At 49.1% G+C, this 21,592-nt stretch overlaps 1 long non-coding RNA gene across 1 annotated transcript; it reads left to right on the top strand.

Moving 5' to 3' along the window:
- The first annotated feature begins 3,866 nt into the window (after positions 1-3,866).
- Positions 3,867-13,203, top strand: LOC135056916 (uncharacterized). The gene is made up of 3 exons (XR_010244098.1): positions 3,867-3,926; positions 5,987-6,035; positions 13,064-13,203. It is a non-coding gene; the product is annotated as an uncharacterized LOC135056916 (long non-coding RNA).
- Positions 13,204-21,592: the final 8,389 nt, after the last annotated feature.

Raw genomic sequence — 21,592 nt, 5'->3', positions numbered from 1 at the left:
ACCCTTCAGAGGCTTCAGGTCTCCAGTGATGGGTTTTAGAGGACCTGGACAACCTGCTGACAGGTCCAAGGTCTACACAGAATGGTAGCTGCTGAAATCCAAGTATTGGTCCTTCACAGGTGCATGTAAGGGAGGGGTTAATCTAGACTAGGGGAAACATATTCCCCCAGCACATGAAAATGACCAGCAGAGAGATGTACGTACATGATAAGTCATGCAGAGATCTCAGTTACATGTATTTGCCACCATATGGTAATCCACCAGCCACGGCAAGGCGTCTCTGCTCTGGTGGTCCCTCGCTAACTACTGTATGGCAGCTACCATTCTGTGTATCACTGTTCTGAGAGGCATGAACGGATCAGAATTTGTAGGGTTTGCTGATCCTTGTAGTGCCATCTTGGAGGTTCTTGGGGTGCTCTCAATTTAGAAATACATAAATGCATGACCCAAAGTAGGTGCTATTATCAGGTAGTGTTAGACCAGCGGAGCAGACGTCTTACCGCGGCTAATAACTTACCATATGTTTGCAAATGTATGTAACTAAGATACTGGGATTAATTCGGGGACAGTGACATGTGGGGGGGGGGGCGCCCAGCACAGTCCGCCCCGCATGTTAGGCACCCCCGCAGAAGTACAAAGGCATCGCACAGCGGCGATGCTTTTGCACTTCAGGAGTAGCTCCCGGGCAGCGCAGCTTTTGCGTACTGGCCGGGAGCTACTTGTCATTGCCCGTGATGCAGCCGCAGTGTATGACGTCACGCAGCGGCTGTGGCCCGCCCCCCGCACGGTCCGGCCACGCCTGAGTTGGCCAGACCGTGCCCACAAAACGGTGGCCAAACACCGCCGTGCCGCCCCCTCCCACCCAGCGACCACCTCTGCCTGTCAATAAGGCAGAGGCGATTGCTAGGTAACGACAGCCGTCGGCTGTCAGCCATGCGCCGGCGCACTGCGGCCCCGGCACATGCACACTTCTCACCTGATCGCTGCGCTGCGATTAACGGCAGCGTGCGATCAGGTCAGAATGACCCCCCCACACCATCATTTAAAATACCGACAGGTCAAAAAGTCGACATGAATTTTTCATGATTGTTCCATTGAAACCGACTTGTTCATACTTTACCATCCCAGTGGACCTGGAGGGGGAATATATTAATATAATAGTGTGTCGAGCGCAGCGAGGCACCGTGCCCGAAGCATGGTACACTTATACGGTGCCCCTGTCGACCTATGTCGACATACACACCAACATTTAAAAAAAAACTTGTGTCTACTTTTTAAACTGTCGATATGCCGGTATTTTGACTGTGTCAGTATTTTGACCATCGGTTAATTGTTGTCGGTATTTTGACCATCGGGATTTTGATCGTAGGTAAATTATACTGATCCCCTCCAGCCAAATGGTTTATGGAAAGTGTGGTCTTATTATCTATAGTTACTGTTGTTATTATTATTATTATTATTACATGTAGTGTGGTCTTATTATCTATAGTTACTATTATTATTATTATTATTATTATTATTACATGTAGTGTGGTCTTATTATCTATAGTTACTATTATTATTATTATTATTATTACTACATGTAGTGTGGTCTTATTATCTATAGTTACTGTTGTTATTATTATTATTATTATTACATGTAGTTTGGTCTTATTATCTATAGTTACTATTATTATTATTATTATTATTATTATTATTATTATTATTATTACATGTAGTGTGGTCGCATTATCTATAGTTACTATTACTATTATTATTATTATTATTATTATTATTATTACATGTAGTGTGGTCGTATTATCTATAATTACTATTATTATTATTATTATTATTATTATTACATGTAGTGTGGTCTTATTATCTATAGTTACTATTATTATTATTATTATTATTATTATTATTATTACATGTAGTGTGGTCGTATTATCTATAGTTACTATTACTATTATTATTATTATTATTATTATTACATGTAGTGTGGTCGTATTATCTATAGTTACTATTATTATTATTATTATTACATGTAGTGTGGTCGTATTATCTATAGTTACTATTATTATTATTATTATTACATGTAGTGTGGTCGTATTATCTATAGTTACTGTTATTATTATTATTATTATTACATGTAGTGTGGTCGTATTATCTATAGTTACTATTATTATTATTATTACATGTAGTGTGGTCGTATTATCTATAGTTACTGTTATTATTGTTATTATTATTATTATTATTATTTACATGTAGCGTGGTCGTATTATCTATAGTTACTATTATTATTATTATTATTATTATTATTATTATATGTAGTGTGGTCTTATTATCTATAGTTACTGTTGTTATTATTATTATTATTACATGTACTGTAGATATATATAGCACCAGCAAACACCACCATGCTGTATAAACTAGTGTGTACAATGTGGTTAAACGTCTGTTAATATCTGATCATTCTGTACATGAAGATTACATCGGTTTATTTCTCCTTGCTCAGACTGTGACATCGGTTTATTTCTCCTTGCTCAGACTGTGACATCGGTTTATTTCTCCTTGCTCAGACTGTGACATTGGTTTATTTCTCCTTGCTCAGACTGTGACATCGGTTTATTTCTCCTTGCTCAGACTGTGACATCGGTTTATTTCTCCTTGCTCAGACTGTGACATTGGTTTATTTCTCCTTGCTCAGATTGTGACATCGGTTTATTTCTTCTTGCTCAGATTGTGACATCGGTTTATTTCTCCTTGCTCAGACTGTGACATCGGTTTATTTCTCCTTGCTCAGATTGTGACATCGGTTTATTTCTCCTTGCTCAGAATGTGACATCGGTTTATTTCTCCTTGCTCGGACTGTGACATCGGTTTATTTCTCCTTGCTCAGATTGTGACATCGGTTTATTTCTCCTTGCTCAGACTGTGACATTGGTTTATTTCTCCTTGCTCAGACTGTGACATCGGTTTATTTCTCCTTGCTCAGATTGTGACATCGGTTTATTTCTCCTTGCTCAGACTGTGACATTGGTTTATTTCTCCTTGCTCAGACTGTGACATCGGTTTATTTCTCCTTGCTCAGATTGTGACATCGGTTTATTTCTCCTTGCTCAGACTGTGACATCGGTTTATTTCTCCTTGCTCAGACTGTGACATTGGTTTATTTCTCCTTGCTCAGACTGTGACATCGGTTTATTTCTCCTTGCTCAGATTGTGACATCGGTTTATTTCTCCTTGCTCAGACTGTGACATCGGTTTATTTCTCCTTGCTCAGATTGTGACATCGGTTTATTTCTCCTTGCTCAGACTGTGACATCGGTTTATTTCTCCTTGCTCAGACTGTGACATCGGTTTATTTTTCCTTGCTCAGACTGTGACATCGGTTTATTTCTCCTTGCTCAGATTGTGACATCGGTTTATTTCTCCTTGCTCGGATTGTGACATTGGTTTATTTCTCCTTGCTCAGACTGTGACATCGTTTTTTTTCTCCTTGCTCAGACTGTGACATCGGTTTATTTCTCCTTGCTCAGACTGTGACATCGGTTTATTTCTCCTTGCTCAGACTGTGACATCGGTTTATTTCTCCTTGCTCAGACTGTGACATCGGTTTATTTCTCCTTGCTCAGACTGTGACATCGGTTTATTTCTCCTTGCTCAGACTGTGACATCGGTTTATTTCTCCTTGCTCAGACTGTGACATCGGTTTATTCTCCTTGCTTAGACTGTGACATCGGTTTATTTCTCCTTGCTCAGACTGTGACATCGGTTTATTTCTCCTTGCTCAGACTGTGACATCGGTTTATTTCTCCTTGCTCAGACTTTGACATCGGTTTATTTCTCCTTGCTCAGATTGTAACATCGGTTTATTTCTCCTTGCTCAGATCGTGACATCGTCCCGGGTTGTAGTTGGAAGTCGCACACTGTAGCGCTACACAAAGGTAAGCGGGTGAGCAGACAGAAACGTTACAATTATGTTGCAGGCTATGTAACCACTCCAGGGTCGTCTTATTAGCCGGGTCCCATCCTCTTAATGAGCTTCCTCCCAAATTACCATTTATACTTCTATCCATTCATTACCCCCAACTGATGATACAATTATTTCCAAACACTATCCTTAAAAACGGAATGTTTCTAATGTTCCCTGTATCTGAGGAGGATCCTTATTAGAAGAGAGTTTACATGTGCTCTCCTGCATACACCCAGTGCCACGTCTACTGCCTGACGTCAGGGGATATGGAATCAGTGCTGTATATACTCCTGCGTATCGCCTTCTGTCCGGTGTCTCTGGGATTATTGTCTTTATTATTAACTTCAGCAAATTTTATATTGTTTTTTTTCTTTCCTTTAAAAACTGTATTGGAAAATAACTTTATTATTATTAAAGAGATAATTACATAAGGAGAAACAGAAACAAATCAATAAGATAAAACCTGCTTTTCCCATTATTCCCTTAGCCGCTCCCTTGAAGGGAATTCAGCCGTGACCTGCAAACCTCATTCCATCTGTCACTTACTGTTATTGTGTATAAGGGGCCAAATACAGACCTGATCGCTAGGAAGCGTTTTTTGCAGTCCTGCGCTCGCATTGTCGCCGCCTACAGGGGAGTGCATTGTAGCTGTGCAATTGTGTGATCGCATGTGTAGCAGAGCTGTACAAACTGATCTTGTGCAGTCTCTGCGGAGCCCAGGACTTACTCAGCCGCTGCGATTACTTCATCCTGTCCGGGCCCGGAATTGACATCAGGAACCCTCCCTGCAAACGCTTGGACACGCCTGCGTTTTTCCAACCACTCACAGAAACCGGTCAGTTACACCCACAAACGCCTACTTACTGTCAGTCTCCTTGCGAACGCCCGTGCCAATGGATCCTTCGCACAAACCCATCGCTGAGCGGTGATCTGCTTTGTACCTGTGCGACGCACCTGGGCATTGCGGTGCATACGCATGCGCAGTTTAGACCTGAGCGCCCGCTGTATGAAAACGCACCCTAGCGATCATGTCTGAATTACCCCCATAGTTCCTGCATTTATCTGGTTTTCTTTTTATTAATTTTTTATTTGTGACTGTGATATAGTATCTTGAGATAATGGCCTAATTCAGAGCCGATCGCTGCAATGACAGTGATTACATCCTAAAAACCCTTTGTGCTGTGCATACGCACAATGGCCGCACTGCACGTGAGCACACAGGCTCTAATTAAGACCTGATCGCTGATGTGCGTTTTCGCCCAGCAACGATCAGGTCTGAAGTGCTCATGCGCTGGTGTCGCAGTGCGTCGGCGCATGCCAGACAGCCGACAGTTGTCTTAGCCCTGCGATTGCCTCTGCCTGATTGACAGGCAGAGGCGGTCGCTGGGCGGGAGGGGGCGTGCCGGCGGCATTTGGCCGCCGTTTAGGGGGCGCGGTCCAGGCAATGTGGGGTGGACTAGCCCTGTGCTGGGCGTCCCCTGCATGTCTGAAGACTGATCGTAAATGTGCTAAATTTAGCACATCTACGGTCAGGTCTAAATTAGGCCCACAGTGATATGCGAAGGCGGCTGTGGGGCGGGAGGGGGCGCGCCAGTGGCGTTCGAAAGCCCTTGGGGGGCCATAGTCCGGATAATGGATGCGTGTCCGGACCATTGCAGGGGCTGGCCGCGGCAGGTGCCTAATGTCACATGCAGCCGCAGCGTCCCAAAACATGGCCAGTAGCTGCCTGCATCCACAGCTAGGCTGAGTAGGCAAGGAGCTACGTTTCAGGTGCGAGAGCACCACCTCTGCGGGGGGGTCGGGCCTGAGATGCAGAGAGGACTAGCCCTAACAGGGTTTTTGATCGTAGATGTACTATCAGCTCTGAGTCACCCCCAATATTCTGTGGCATAAAGTTAAAAAGCCCATGTTAGAGCATGCAATCTAATGATCTGCCACTAGGGGCAGTGTGAGGTTCCAGACGTCACCATATACAGTGCTCTGCTCTCACCAGACCTCCGGTGTATAATGGTGTAATGTTTCTGCTTGCAGATGATCCCTGTATATGTCGTGCTCTTATCCATGGTCGCAGCTGTACAAGGTAAGAAATGTAGGAGGCAATAATGTGCACGAATGGACCAGATTCCATAATAAATACAGCTTTTTGGAACCTTATAAAGCTCCTACGTTACACAGGACTTACAGATGTGTCCTCATAGACCCAGCATCAATGCGCCATACAACGCGCGATGGCTGGTGCCTCAGAGCTGCTAAACACCCCTCACCGTGTACTAGAGATGCCGGGCTGTGACGGTCACCGTGTACTATAGATACTGCGCTGTGACTGTCACCGTGTACTAGAGATGCCGGGCTGTGACTGTCACTGTGTACTAGAGATGCCGGGCTGTGACTGTCACCGTGTACTATAGATGCTGGGCTGTGACTGTCACCGTGTACTATAGATGCTGGGCTGTGACTGTCACCGTGTACTATAGATGCTGCGCTGTGACTGTCACCGTGTACTATAGATGCTGGGCTGTGACTGTCACCGTGTACTAGAGATGCCGGGCTGTGACTGTCACCGTGTACTAGAGATGCCGGGCTGTGACTGTCACCGTGTACTAGAGATGCCGGGCTGTGACGGTCACCGTGTACTATAGATGCTGCGCTGTGACTGTCACCGTGTACTATAGATGCTGCGCTGTGACTGTCACCGTGTACTAGAGATGCTGCGCTGTGACTGTCACCGTGTACTATAGATGCCGGGCTGTGACTGTCACCGTGTACTAGAGATGCCCGGCTGTGACGGTCACCGTGTACTAGAGATGCCGGGCTGTGACGGTCACCGTGTACTAGAGATGCTGGGCTGTGACTGTCACCGTGTACTAGAGATGCCGGGCTGTGACTGTCACCGTGTACTAGAGATGCTGGGCTGTGACGGTCCCCGTGTACTATAGATGCTGCGCTGTGACTGTCACCGTGTACTAGAGATGCTGGGCTGTGACGGTCCCCGTGTACTATAGATGCTGCGCTGTGACTGTCACCGTGTACTAGAGATGCCGGGCTGTGACGGTCACCGTGTACTAGAGATGCTGGGCTGTGACGGTCCCCGTGTACTAGAGATGCTGCGCTGTGACTGTCACCGTGTACTAGAGATGCCGGGCTGTGACTGTCACCGTGTACTAGAGATGCTGGGCTGTGACGGTCCCCGTGTACTAGAGATGCTGCGCTGTGACTGTCACCGTGTACTAGAGATGCCGGGCTGTGACGGTCACCGTGTACTAGAGATGCCGGGCTGTGACTGTGACCGTGTACTAGAGATGCTGGGCTGTGACGGTCCCCGTGTACTATAGATGCTGCGCTGTGACTGTCACCGTGTACTAGAGATGCTGGGCTGTGACTGTCACCGTGTACTATAGATGCTGCGCTGTGACTGTCACCGTGTACTAGAGATGCCGGGCTGTGACGGTCACCGTGTACTAGAGATGCCGGGCTGTGACTGTCACCGTGTACTAGAGATGCTGGGCTGTGACGGTCACCGTGTACTATAGATGCTGCGCTGTGACTGTCACCGTGTACTATAGATGCTGCGCTGTGACTGTCACCGTGTACTAGAGATGCCGGGCTGTGACTGTCACCGTGTACTATAGATGCTGCGCTGTGACTGTCACCGTGTACTATAGATGCTGCGCTGTGACTGTCACCGTGTACTATAGATGCTGCGCTGTGACTGTCACCGTGTACTATAGATGCTGGGCTGTGACTGTCACCGTGTACTATAGATGCTGCGCTGTGACTGTCACCGTGTACTAGAGATGCCGGGCTGTGACTGTCACCGTGTACTATAGATGCTGGGCTGTGACTGTCACCGTGTACTAGAGATGCCGGGCTGTGACTGTCACCGTGTACTAGAGATGCCGGGCTGTGACTGTCACCGTGTACTAGAGATGCCCGGCTGTGACTGTCACCGTGTACTAGAGATGCTGCGCTGTGACTGTCACCGTGTACTAGAGATGCCGGGCTGTGACTGTCACCGTGTACTAGAGATGCCGGGCTGTGACGGTCACCGTGTACTATAGATGCTGCGCTGTGACTGTCACCGTGTACTAGAGATGCCGGGCTGTGACTGTCACCGTGTACTATAGATGCTGGGCTGTGACTGTCACCGTGTACTAGAGATGCCGGGCTGTGACTGTCACCGTGTACTAGAGATGCCGGGCTGTGACTGTCACCGTGTACTAGAGATGCCAGGCTGTGACTGTCACCGTGTACTAGAGATGCCGGGCTGTGACTGTCACCGTGTACTATAGATGCTGGGCTGTGACTGTCACCGTGTACTAGAGATGCCGGGCTGTGACTGTCACCGTGTACTAGAGATGCCGGGCTGTGACTGTCACCGTGTACTAGAGATGCCAGGCTGTGACGGTCACCATGTACTAGAGATGCCGGGCTGTGACTGTCACCGTGTACTAGAGATGCCGGGCTGTGACTGTCACCGTGTACTAGAGATGCCGGGCTGTGACTGTCACCGTGTACTAGAGATGCCGGGCTGTGACGGTCACCGTGTACTAGAGATGCCGGGCTGTGACTGTCACCGTGTACTAGAGATGCCGGGCTGTGACTGTCACCGTGTACTAGAGATGCCGGGCTGTGACTGTCACCGTGTACTAGAGATGCCGGGCTGTGACGGTCACCGTGTACTATAGATGCTGGGCTGTGACTGTCACCGTGTACTAGAGATGCCGGGCTGTGACTGTCACCGTGTACTAGAGATGCCGGGCTGTGACTGTCACGTGTACTAGAGATGCCGGGCTGTGACTGTCACCGTGTACTAGAGATGCCGGGCTGTGACTGTCACCATGTACTATAGATGCTGGTCTGTGACGGTCACCGTGTACTAGAGATGCTGGGCTGTGACTGTCACCATGTACTATAGATGCTGGTCTGTGACGGTCACCGTGTACTAGAGATGCTGCGCTGTGACTGTCACCGTGTACTAGAGATGCCGGGCTGTGACGGTCACCGTGTACTAGAGATGCCGGGCTGTGACTGTCACCGTGTACTAGAGATGCCGGGCTGTGACGGTCACCGTGTACTAGAGATGCCGGGCTGTGACTGTCACCGTGTACTATAGATGCTGCGCTGTGACTGTCACCGTGTACTAGAGATGCTGCGCTGTGACTGTCACCGTGTACTAGAGATGCCGGGCTGTGACTGTCACCGTGTACTAGAGATGCCGGGCTGTGACTGTCACCGTGTACTAGAGATGCCGGGCTGTGACTGTCACGTGTACTAGAGATGCCGGGCTGTGACTGTCACCGTGTACTAGAGATGCCGGGCTGTGACTGTCACCATGTACTATAGATGCTGGTCTGTGACGGTCACCGTGTACTAGAGATGCTGGGCTGTGACTGTCACCATGTACTATAGATGCTGGTCTGTGACGGTCACCGTGTACTAGAGATGCTGCGCTGTGACTGTCACCGTGTACTAGAGATGCCGGGCTGTGACGGTCACCGTGTACTAGAGATGCCGGGCTGTGACTGTCACCGTGTACTAGAGATGCCGGGCTGTGACGGTCACCGTGTACTAGAGATGCCGGGCTGTGACTGTCACCGTGTACTATAGATGCTGCGCTGTGACTGTCACCGTGTACTAGAGATGCCGGGCTGTGACTGTCACCGTGTACTATAGATGCCGGGCTGTGACTGTCACCGTGTACTAGAGATGCCGGGCTGTGACGGTCACCGTGTACTAGAGATGCTGGGCTGTGACTGTCACCGTGTACTAGAGATGCCGGGCTGTGACTGTCACCGTGTACTAGAGATGCCGGGCTGTGACTGTCACCGTGTACTAGAGATGCCGGGCTGTGACTGTCACCGTGTACTAGAGATGCTGCGCTGTGACTGTCACCGTGTACTAGAGATGCTGGGCTGTGACTGTCACCATGTACTATAGATGCTGGTCTGTGACGGTCACCGTGTACTAGAGATGCTGGGCTGTGACTGTCACCGTGTACTAGAGATGCCGGGCTGTGACGGTCACCGTGTACTAGAGATGCCGGGCTGTGACTGTCACCGTGTACTAGAGATGCCGGGCTGTGACTGTCACCGTGTACTAGAGATGCCGGGCTGTGACTGTCACCGTGTACTAGAGATGCCGGACTGTGGCGGTCACCGTGTACTAGAGATGCCGGGCTGTGACTGTCACCGTGTACTAGAGATGCTGGGCTGTGACTGTCACCGTGTACTAGAGATGCCGGGCTGTGACTGTCACCGTGTACTATAGATGCCGGGCTGTGACTGTCACCGTGTACTAGAGATGCCGGGCTGTGACTGTCACCGTGTACTATAGATGCTGCGCTGTGACTGTCACCGTGTACTAGAGATGCTGGGCTGTGACTGTCACTGTGTACTATAGATGCCGGGCTGTGACTGTCACCGTGTACTAGAGATGCCGGGCTGTGACTGTCACCGTGTACTAGAGATGCTGGGCTGTGACTGTCACCGTGTACTATAGATGCTGGGCTGGGACTGTCACCGTGTACTATAGATGCCGGGCTGTGACTGTCACCGTGTACTAGAGATGCTGCGCTGTGACTGTCACGATGTACTAGAGATGCCAGGCTGTGACTGTCACCGTGTACTAGAGATGCTGCGCTGTGACTGTCACGATGTACTAAAGATGCCGGGCTATGACTGTCACCGTGTACTAGAGATGCCGGGCTGTGATTGTCACCGTGTACTAGAGATGACGGGCTGTGACTGTCACCGTGTACAAGAGATGCTGGGCTGTGACTGTCACCGTGTACTAGAGATGCTGGGCTGTGACGGTCACCATGTACTATAGATGCTGGGCTGGGACTGTCACCGTGTACTATAGATGCCGGGCTGTGACTGTCACCGTGTACTAGAGATGCTGCGCTGTGACTGTCACGTTGTACTAGAGATGCCAGGCTGTGACTGTCACCGTGTACTAGAGATGCCGGGCTGTGACTGTCACCGTGTACTATAGATGCTGGGCTGTGACTGTCACCGTGTACTAGAGATGCCGGGCTGTGACTGTCACCATGTACTAGAGATGCTGCGCTGTGACTGTCACCGTGTACTAGAGATGCCGGGCTGTGACGGTCACCGTGTACTAGAGATGCCGGGCTGTGACTGTCACCGTGTACTAGAGATGCCGGGCTGTGACTGTCACCGTGTACTAGAGATGCCGGGCTGTGACTGTCACCGTGTACTAGAGATGCCGGGCTGTGACGGTCACCGTGTACTATAGATGCTGCGCTGTGACTGTCACCGTGTACTATAGATGCTGCGCTGTGACTGTCACCGTGTATTATAGATGCTGCGCTGTGACTGTCACCGTGTACTATAGATGCTGGGCTGTGACGGTTACCGTGTACTAGAGATGCCGGGCTGTGACTGTCACCGTGTACTAGAGATGCCGGGCTGTGACTGTCACCGTGTACTAGAGATGCCGGGCTGTGACTGTCACCGTGTACTAGAGATGCCGGGCTGTGACGGTCACCGTGTACTATAGATGCTGCGCTGTGACTGTCACCGTGTACTATAGATGCTGCGCTGTGACTGTCACCGTGTATTATAGATGCTGCGCTGTGACTGTCACCGTGTACTAGAGATGCTGGGCTGTGACGGTCACCGTGTACTAGAGATGCTGGGCTGTGACTGTCACCGTGTACTAGAGATGCTGGGCTGTGACTGTCACCGTGTACTATAGATGCTGGGCTGTGACTGTCACCGTGTACTAGAGATGCCGGGCTGTGACTATCACCGTGTATTATAGATGCTGGGCTGTGACTGTCACCATGTACTATAGATGCCGGGCTGTGACGGTCACCGTGTACTAGAGATGCTGGGCTGTGACTGTCACGATGTACTAGAGATGCTGGGCTGTGACTGTCACCGTGTACTAGAGATGCCGGGCTGTGACTGTCACCGTGTACTAGAGATGCCGGGCTGTGACTGTCACCGTGTACTAGAGATGCCGGGCTGTGACTGTCACCGTGTACTAGAGATGCTGCGCTGTGACTGTCACCGTGTATTATAGATGCTGGGCTGTGACTGTCACCATGTACTATAGATGCTGGTCTGTGACGGTCACCGTGTACTAGAGATGCTGGGCTGTGACTGTCACGATGTACTAGAGATGCTGGGCTGTGACTGTCACCGTGTACTAGAGATGCCGGGCTGTGACTGTCACCGTGTACTAGAGATGCTGCGCTGTGACTGTCACCGTGTACTATAGATGCTGGGCTGTGACTGTCACCGTGTACTATAGATGCTGGGCTGTGACTGTCACCGTGTACTAGATATGCTGGGCTGTGACGGTCACCGTGTACTACAGATGCTGGGCTGTGACGGTCACTGTGTACTAGAGATGCTGCGCTGTGACGGTCACCGCACAGGAATTGCATCTTCTTTGCACAGAATATTAGTGATCAGCACTCCACCCTCCTGCCCTTGCTCCCTGATTCCCCCGGTCATGCAGCATTGCTAGGCAGTGGCAGCTCCAGTGGTTGGGCTTCAGCGCAGTCCAAATTTCAAATAGGGAAACCACACCTACTGCCACCAACTGTCATCCCAAACTGACTCACCGGCAGTGGGTGCGGCTCCCCTATGTGGAATTTGGACTGCGCTGAAGCCCCACCATTGGAGCCGCCATTGCTAGGCACTACAGTACGTCTTCTGGGTGTATATATGGCTGGTCCTCTGTACAAGACAATCTTGTATACCTGGTGATTGGGTTCACATGCAGGAACACCATTAGATTGTGAGCTATAAGGAACGGGGCTCGCTCATTTTGAAATGAATCATGCCAGTTTGTTGCACTGGTGACTCTGATTTTATGTGTGGACTAACCCCGCCACAGGAGCTGCCATGGGCTCAGACCATGCACCTGGCAATGCCATCTCACCTTACCCATTCTCTGCTAGGCCATGGCTATGAGGCGTGGCATCACAGTGCTCCGCCCCTGGCATTTAGTAGTATCAGATAAAGGTAGGACACTATATTAATAATGAGAAAGCATCTTCTTTGTTATAAACACCATGTAATGTATGTGCAGTATACACCGTATGTAATAATATATATATGTTCAATTCTATAGCTGAAACCAAATGCTACGAAAACCTTGGATGTTTCACTAATGACGGTCCATATGGAGACTTACTGCTGAGACCGGGATCTATGTTTCCTGATTCTCCGAAAACTATTAACACCCGATTCCTTCTGTTAACTGTGGATAATATTGACCAATATCAGGTAGGAATATCTGCTCAATGCTGAAATCATTTATGCACTGGACCCAATATAATAGTCCTAATATGAAAAAAAAAAAAAAATTGACTATGAATTTAATTTCATTTCGGCTGCTTTTGTCACCACAATCTTCCTCCATCAGAAACTTCAAGTTACTTATCCATGATGCTGGGGGTCCTGCACCTCCCACTATATAACTCTCAGTATAGTGTCCTGCTGCCTCCATTCCCCTCCTCACATCATGTCACTGCCCCTGTCACATGGAGCCCTGTCCTCACTGACACATCACTCATCTCCTGATATACTCTGTGCTGCTGGGGACCCTGCTCCTCCCACTATATAACTCTCAGTCTGTGGCTTCCTGCTGCCCCCATTCCCCTCCTCACATCATGTCACTGCCCCTGTCAAATGCAGCCCTGTCCTCACTGACACATCACTCATCTCCTGATATACTCTGTGCTGCTGGGGACCCTGCTCCTCCCACTATATAACTCTCATTCTGTGGCTTCCTGCTGCCTCCATTCCCCTCCTCACATCATGTCACTGCCCCTGTCACATGCAGCCCTGTCCTCACTGACACATCACTCATCTCCTGATATACTCTGTGCTGCTGGGACACTGCTACTCCCACTATATAACTCTCAGTCCGTGTCTTCCTGCTGCCTCCATTCCCCTCCTCACATCATGTCACTGCCCCTGTCACATGCAGTCCTGTCCTCACTGACACATCACTCATCTCCTGATATACTCTGTGCTGCTGGGGACCCCGCTCCTTCCACTATATAACTCAGTCTGTGGCTTCCTGCTGCCTCCATTCCCCTCCTCACATCATGTCACTGCCCCTGTCACATGCAGCCCTGTCCTCACTGACACATCACTCATCTCCTGATATACTCTGTGCTGCTGGGGACCCTGCTCCTCCTACTATATAACTCTGTCTGTGGCTTCCTGCTGCCTCCATTCCCCTCCTCACATCATGTCACTGCCCCTGTCACATGCAGCCCTGTCCTCACTGACACATCACTCATCTCCTGATATACTCTGTGCTGCTGGGGACCCTGCTCCTTCCACTATATAACTCAGTCTGTGGCTTCCTGCTGCCTCCATTCCCCTCCTCACATCATGTCACTGCTCCTGTCACATGCAGCCCTGTCCTCACTGACACATCACTCATCTCCTGATATACTCTGTGCTGCTGGGGACCCCACTCCTTCCACTATATAACTCAGTCTGTGGCTTCCTGCTGCTTCCATTCCCCTCCTCACATCATGTCACTGCCCCTGTCACATGCAGCCCTGTGCTCACTGACACATCACTCATCTCCTGATATACTCTGTGCTGCTGGGGACCCTGCTCCTCCTACTATATAACTCTGTCTGTGGCTTCCTGCTGCCTCCATTCCCCTCCTCACATCATGTCACTGCCCCTGTCACATGCAGCCCTGTCCTCACTGACACATCACTCGTCTCCTGACATACTCTGTGCTGCTGGGTACCCTGCTCCTCCACTATATAACTCTCAGTCTGTGGCTTCCTGCTGTCTCCATTCGCCCTCCTCACATCATGTCACTGCCCCTGTCACATGCAGCCCTGTCCTCACTGACACATCACTCATCTCCTGATATACTCTGTGCTGCTGGGGACTCTGCACCTCCCACTATATAACTCTCAGTCTGTGGCTTCCTGCTGCCTCCATTCACCTCCTCACATCATGTCACTGCCCCTGTCACATGCAGCCCTGTCCTCACTGACACATCACTCATCTCCTGATATACTCTGTGCTGCTGGGGACTCTGCACCTCCCACTACATAACTCTCAGTCTGTGGCTTCCTGCTGCCTCCATTCCCCTCATCACATCATGTCACTGCCCCTGTCACATGCAGCCCTGTCCTCACTGACACATCACTCATCTCCTGATATACTCTATGCTGCTGGGGACTCTGCTCCTCCCACTATATAACTCTCAGTCTGTGGCTTCCTGCTGTCTCCATTCCCCTCCTCACATCATGTCACTGCCCCTGTCACATGCAGCCCTGTCCTCACTGACACATCACTCATCTCCTGATATACTCTGTGCTGCTGGGGACCCCACTCCTTCCACTATATAACTCTCAGTCTGTGGCTTCCTGATGCCTCCATTCCCCTCCTCACATCATGTCACTGCCCCTGTCACATGCAGTCCTGTCCTCACTGACACATCACCCATCTCCTGATATACTCTGTGCTGCTGGGGTCCCTGCTCCTCCCACTATATAACTCTCAGTCTGTGGCTTCCTGCTGCCTCCATTCCCCTCCTCACATCATGTCACTGCCCCTGTCACATGCAGTCCTGTCCTCACTGACACATCACCCATCTCCTGATATACTCTGTGCTGCTGGGGTCCCTGCTCCTCCCACTATATAACTCTCAGTCTGTGGCTTCCTGCTGCCTCCATTCCCCTCCTCACATCATGTCACTGCCCCTGTCACATGCAGCCCTGTCCTCACTGACACATCACTCATCTCCTGATATACTCTGTGCTGCTGGGGACCCTGCTCCTTCCACTATATAACTCTCAGTCTGTGGCTTCCTGCTGCCTCCATTCCCCTCCTCACATCATGTCACTGCCACTGTCACATGCAGTCCTGTCCTCACTGACACATCACCCATCTCCTGATATACTCTGTGCTGCTGGGGTCCCTGCTCCTCCCACTATATAACTCTCAGTCTGTGGCTTCCTGCTGCCTCCATTCCCCTCCTCACATCATGTCACTGCCCCTGTCACATGCAGCCCTGTCCTCACTGACACATCACTCATCTCCTGATATACTCTGTGCTGCTGGGGACCCTGCTCCTTCCACTATATAACTCTCAGTCTGTGACTTCCTGCTGCCTCCATTCCCCTCCTCACATCATGTCACTGCCCCTGTCACATGCAGCCCTGTCCTCACTTACACATCACCCATCTCCTGATATACTCTGTGCTGCTGGTGACTCCACCATCCTCTAATTATATGCCCATCATTGTCACATCATCCTCCCATCATCAGCAATCATCCTCCCATAATTCTCCCATCATTTACACATTAACCTCCCATCATCACCCCATCATCCTCCTATCACCTGCCCATCATTGTCCACTCATCATCCCATAATCGGCCCATCATGCTTCCATCTTATACTCATCATCCTCCCATCATCCACAATCCTCCTTCCATCATCCCCCATAATCCTCCCATCATCCTCCTATAATCAACACATCATTGTCTGATCATCCTTCCATGATTATCTTCCCATCAATTTGCCATTAACCTCCCATCATCCCACAATAATCTGCCCATCATTGTCCCATCATCCTTCTATCATCTGCTCATCATTGTCCCATCATCCTTCCATGATCATCTTCCCATCAACCTCCTATTATCCTCACATCAGCACATCATCATTTACCCCCCATCATCTGCTCATCATGCCTGCATCATGTACTCATCCTTCCCTCCCACCAAACTAACATCTTCTACACATCATCCTCCTATGATCATCTTCCCATCTGCTGCTCATCATCCTACTATAATCTACTCATCATACTCCAACCATCTGCCTATTGTCCTCCCATGATCACCCATCCATCTTCATCCCATCATCCATATATCTTCTCTAGAGATGAGCGGATTCGGTTTTACTCGGATTTACTCGGTTCTCAAAACGGCATCTTATTGGCTATTCAAAACATCTGACATCCGTGAGCCAATAAAAAGCCGTTTTGAGAACCGATTAAATCCGAGTTAAATCAAATCGGCTCATCTCTAATCATCTCCCATCAGGCAAAACGTCATCATTCCGCTGTCAGATTCTCGCAGGTTTTGGATTTCATAGAAGGAGCTGCGTATCGCGGCCATTTTCACTATGGACTTGGAAAGTGATGGAGACAGGCCTCTGTCTCTTTCTGTGGGTGGTGATGTCAGGTGGGATCAGTGTGTGCTCTCTAGGGGTGCTGTCCTGTCACTGTGGTGTCCCTGTGATGTTTGGGGTGCTGTCCTGGCTGTCACTGGTATTTCATGTGCTGTTATGGGTGCTGTAGCTGTACAAGGGTGTTGCTGTCCTGGCTGTCGCTGCTGTACAGGGGTAAGGGGCACTGTCCTCATGTATGCTGTGAAAATACAGGGGTGCTGTGAAAATACAGGTGTGCTTGCCCAGTCCTGTATGCTGTAAAAATTTAGTGATGCTGTGAAAATAAATGTACACTGGCCCTGTCTTGTATGCTGTCAAAATTCAGGGGTGCTGTGAAAATAAGTGTACACCAGCCCTGTCTTGTATGCTGTAAAATTACAAGGGTGCTGTTGTTAAAATAAAAGTACACTGGCCCAAATACAGTTATGATGTTGTTAAAATAAAATTGCACTGGCCCTGTCTTTTATACTGTAAAATTACAGGGGAGTTGTTAAAATACAGGGGTGCTGGGCCTGTTCTGTATGCTGTAAAAATACAGGGGTGCTGTTAAAATAAAAGTACAGTGGCCCAAATTCAGGGGTGCTGTTGTTAAAATAAAATTACACTGGCCCTGTCCTGTGTGCTGTAAAAATACAGGGGTGCTGTTGTTAAAATAAAAGTACAATGGCCCAAATACAGGGGTGCTGTTACAGTAAAAGTACACTGGCCCTGTCTTGTATACTGGGGTGTTGTTCAAATACAGGGGTGCTGGCCCTGTCCTGTATGCTGTAAAAATACAGGGGTGCTGTTGTTAAAATAAAAGTACACTGGCCCTCTTGTATTCTGTAAAATTATGGGGTGCTGTGAAAATAAAGGGGCACTGTTCTGTGTGCTGTAATAATAAAGGGGTGCTGTCCTGTGAAATAGAGAGCAAAATTTGGAGGAAAAAATAATGGAAGATCAGGAACCACATCCAGTTCCTAGTACTAGTGCTGACGCTGCTGCTGCCACCAGTCATGACATTGACTATGCAATTCCATCAACATCGTCTGCTAAGGCGGACGCCCAATGTCATAGAGGGCATGTAAAATCCAAGAAGCAAAAAGGAGGTGGACATCTTGCCTCTGTAGAGCAGTTTGTGCAAGGAGAGATTAATTGCTTCTTTTTTGGTGGGGGCCCAAACCAACCAGTCATTTCAGTCACAGTTGTGTGGCAGACCCTGTCGCTGAAATGATGGGTTCGTTAAAGTGTGCATGTATTGTTTATACAACATAAGGGTGAGTCCCATCTTGCACCTCTCTTTTTCTTTGCATTATGTGCTCTTTGGGGCCTAGATTTTAAAACTGCCATCCTGTCTGCCACTGCATTGCCACTCCTAGATGGGCCAGGTGTTTGTGCCGCCCACTTGTGTCGCTTATCTTAGTCATCCTGCTATCTTGGTGCAACCTTTTGATCTAAAAACAGTATTGTGAGGTGTGAGGTGTTCGGGATAGACTGGAAATGAGTGGAAATGAATGATATTGAAGTTAATAATACAGTAGGATTAAAAATACCCCCAAATTCTGTGATTTTAGCTGTTTTTATTAGAGATGAGCAGATTTGGTTTTACTCTGATTTACTCGGTTCTCAAAACGGCATCTTATTGGCTACTCAAAACACGTGACATCCGTGAGCCAATAAAATGCCGTTTTGAGAACCGAGTAAAACCGAATCCGCTCATCTCTAGTTTTTATGTTGTTTTAAAAAAAAAAATCCAGATCCAAAACCAAAACCCGAAAGGGTGGTTTTGACAAAACCAATCCACATCCAAAACATGAATGGACATCAAGATCCTAAACCAAAACACAAAATTAAAAATTGTCCGCCGCACATTTCTATCATCAACCCTTCTTCATCTTCTAAACATCCTCCCTTTATCCTCTCATCATCTTCCCATCATCCCCCATAATTCCTCCACCATCTGCCCATCATCTGCCCATTATACTTCCAACATCTCCCCATTATCCTCTTATCACTATCCCATTATCCTTCCATCAGCTGCTCATCATTTTCCCATCATCCATCCATTACAATCACCCCATCATCTTCCCATGGATCTCCCATCTTCTGCCCATCATCCTACCAACATCTGCCCATCACCATCCCATCATCCTACTATCATTTGTCCATCATCCTCTCATGATCATCTTCCTGTCTTCTGCCCATCATTTACTCTCATCCTCCCCAGTGGTGAAAGTAGAAAAAATGTCTTACAGGTACTGTGTGTGTACGCCAAAGGTGCGCACCAAAGAATGGGTGTGGCCAAATGCCACATGGGGCATGGCCAATGAAAATGGGGGCATGATACACATATTGGGGGAGGGGCAGATACATATATGACCCCAATAGTGCCAGATACACGTTGCCCCACAGTGCTAGATATACATTGCCTCACTGTGCCAGATACACAAATGCCCCCAGAGTGTCAGATATACATTGCCCCACAGTGCCAGATACACATTGCCCCACAGTGCCAGATACACAAATGCCCTTACTGTGTCAGATATACATTTCTCCCCAGTAGCAGATACACAAATGCCCCCACAGTGCCAGATATGCCCCCAGTGCCAGATACAGAAATGCCCACAGTGCCAGATACACATGTCCCCGCAGTGCCAGATATGCCCCCAGTGCCAGAGTCACATGTCCCCCCCCAGTGCCAGATATGACCTTAGTGCCAGGTACACGTCTCCCCCCAGTGCCTGATATTCCCCCAGTGCCAGATACACGTGTCCCCCCCAGTGCCAGATATGCCCCCAGTGCCAGATACACATGTCCCCCCCAGTGCCAGATATGCCCCCAGTGCCAGATACACATGTCCCCCCCAGTGCCAGATATGACCCTAGTGCCAGATACACATGTCCCCCCCAGTGCCAGATATGTCCCCAGTGCCAGATACACATGTCCCTGCAGTGCCAGATATGCCCCCAGTGCCAGATACACATGTCCCCCCAGTGCCAGATATGCCCCCAGTGCCAGATATACATGCCCCCCAGTGCCAGGTATACATGCCCCCCCAGCCAGAAATGCCCCAGGGCCAGGTGTACATGAAGCCCCCCTGCTTCTCATCGCTGCTGCTCACCGCTGCTGCTGTCCTGTGTGTGAGGGGAGAGCACAGCCTGCGCCTCTCCTACCCCTCAGTCTCCGGCGGGTGAGTTCAATTCGGCGCCGATCCGTGAGCCAATCAAAGCTTGCGGTCCGGCAGCTCGCGAGCTCTGGTAGGCTCAAGGGCGGCGCAGAATGGAACAAAGACACTGAGGGGCAGGAGAGGCGCAGGCTGCGCTCTCCTCCCCTCACATCAGCAGTAGCGTTGGTGAGCAGCAGAGGGAGGGAGGGGAGGAGCGGCGGCCCATCGGTGTGGGTACGGCGTACCCACGGCTAAATTCTTAAAGGTACGCCGTACCCACATACTTGCACCACTGATCCTCCCATGATCATCCTCCCATCTTCTGGTCATCATCCAGATCAGATTCTATACAATTTGGATCCCTTTGCAAACACACAATAATGCCCCCACCCCCATAGACAAAAAGAGTGTGACCTTGTTGCAATGGGCGTGGCCTTGCAGAAAATACTACATTACACCAACACAATAGTGTCCCTTAAACCATATTATTACCTAAAATGTATTGCCCCTAGCACCATATTATGCCCCACACAGTAATGCCCCTAGCACCATATTATGCCCTAAACAGTATTGACCCTTGTTATGCCCCACAGAGTAATGCCCCTTGCACCAAATTATGCCACACATAGTATTGCCACTTGTTATGCCCCACACAGTAATGCCATTTGCACCAAATTATGCCCTAAACAGTATTGCCCCTTGTTATGCCCCACACAGAAATGGCATTTGCACCAAATTATGCTGCCACAATATTATACAGTATGCCTCACATAGTAATACCCCTTAATATTGCCACTCTACCTACTGTTTCATGTTGCTGCTCCTTCCGCTGCTGTCTCCTCATTCACTAAACAGCGATACTGTTACGTCTTCATCCTCCCTCCTGGTCTGTCTTGTAAATAAATATCCTTCCCAAAATGACCATTTTGGCAGGGATAATTTTCATGGTATTCGATGCAGCCAGCCCTGCCATCATCTCCCTTTATCAGCCTCCCATCATCTTCCCATCTTACTTCCATCATCTGACCACCATTGTACCATCATCCTACCATATTTTGCCTTTCATCCTCCCGTGATCATCCTCCCATCTTCTGCCCTTCATCCTCCCATCATTATCCTCCATTCATGATCTTCCCATAAGCCACCTTTCATCCTCTTGTCCTTCTATCATTCCCCCCATGATCATCTCTCCATCATCCCCCCATCATCCTCTCTCCATCATCCCCCCATCATCCTCTCACTATCATCCCCCCATCATCCTCTATCATCCCCCCATCATCATCTCTCCATCATCCCCCCAT

Source organism: Pseudophryne corroboree, chromosome 3 (genome assembly GCF_028390025.1).
Source record: "Pseudophryne corroboree isolate aPseCor3 chromosome 3, aPseCor3.hap2, whole genome shotgun sequence".
NCBI lineage: Eukaryota > Metazoa > Chordata > Amphibia > Anura > Myobatrachidae > Pseudophryne > Pseudophryne corroboree.
This window is presented reverse-complemented; position numbering and strand designations above follow the sequence as displayed.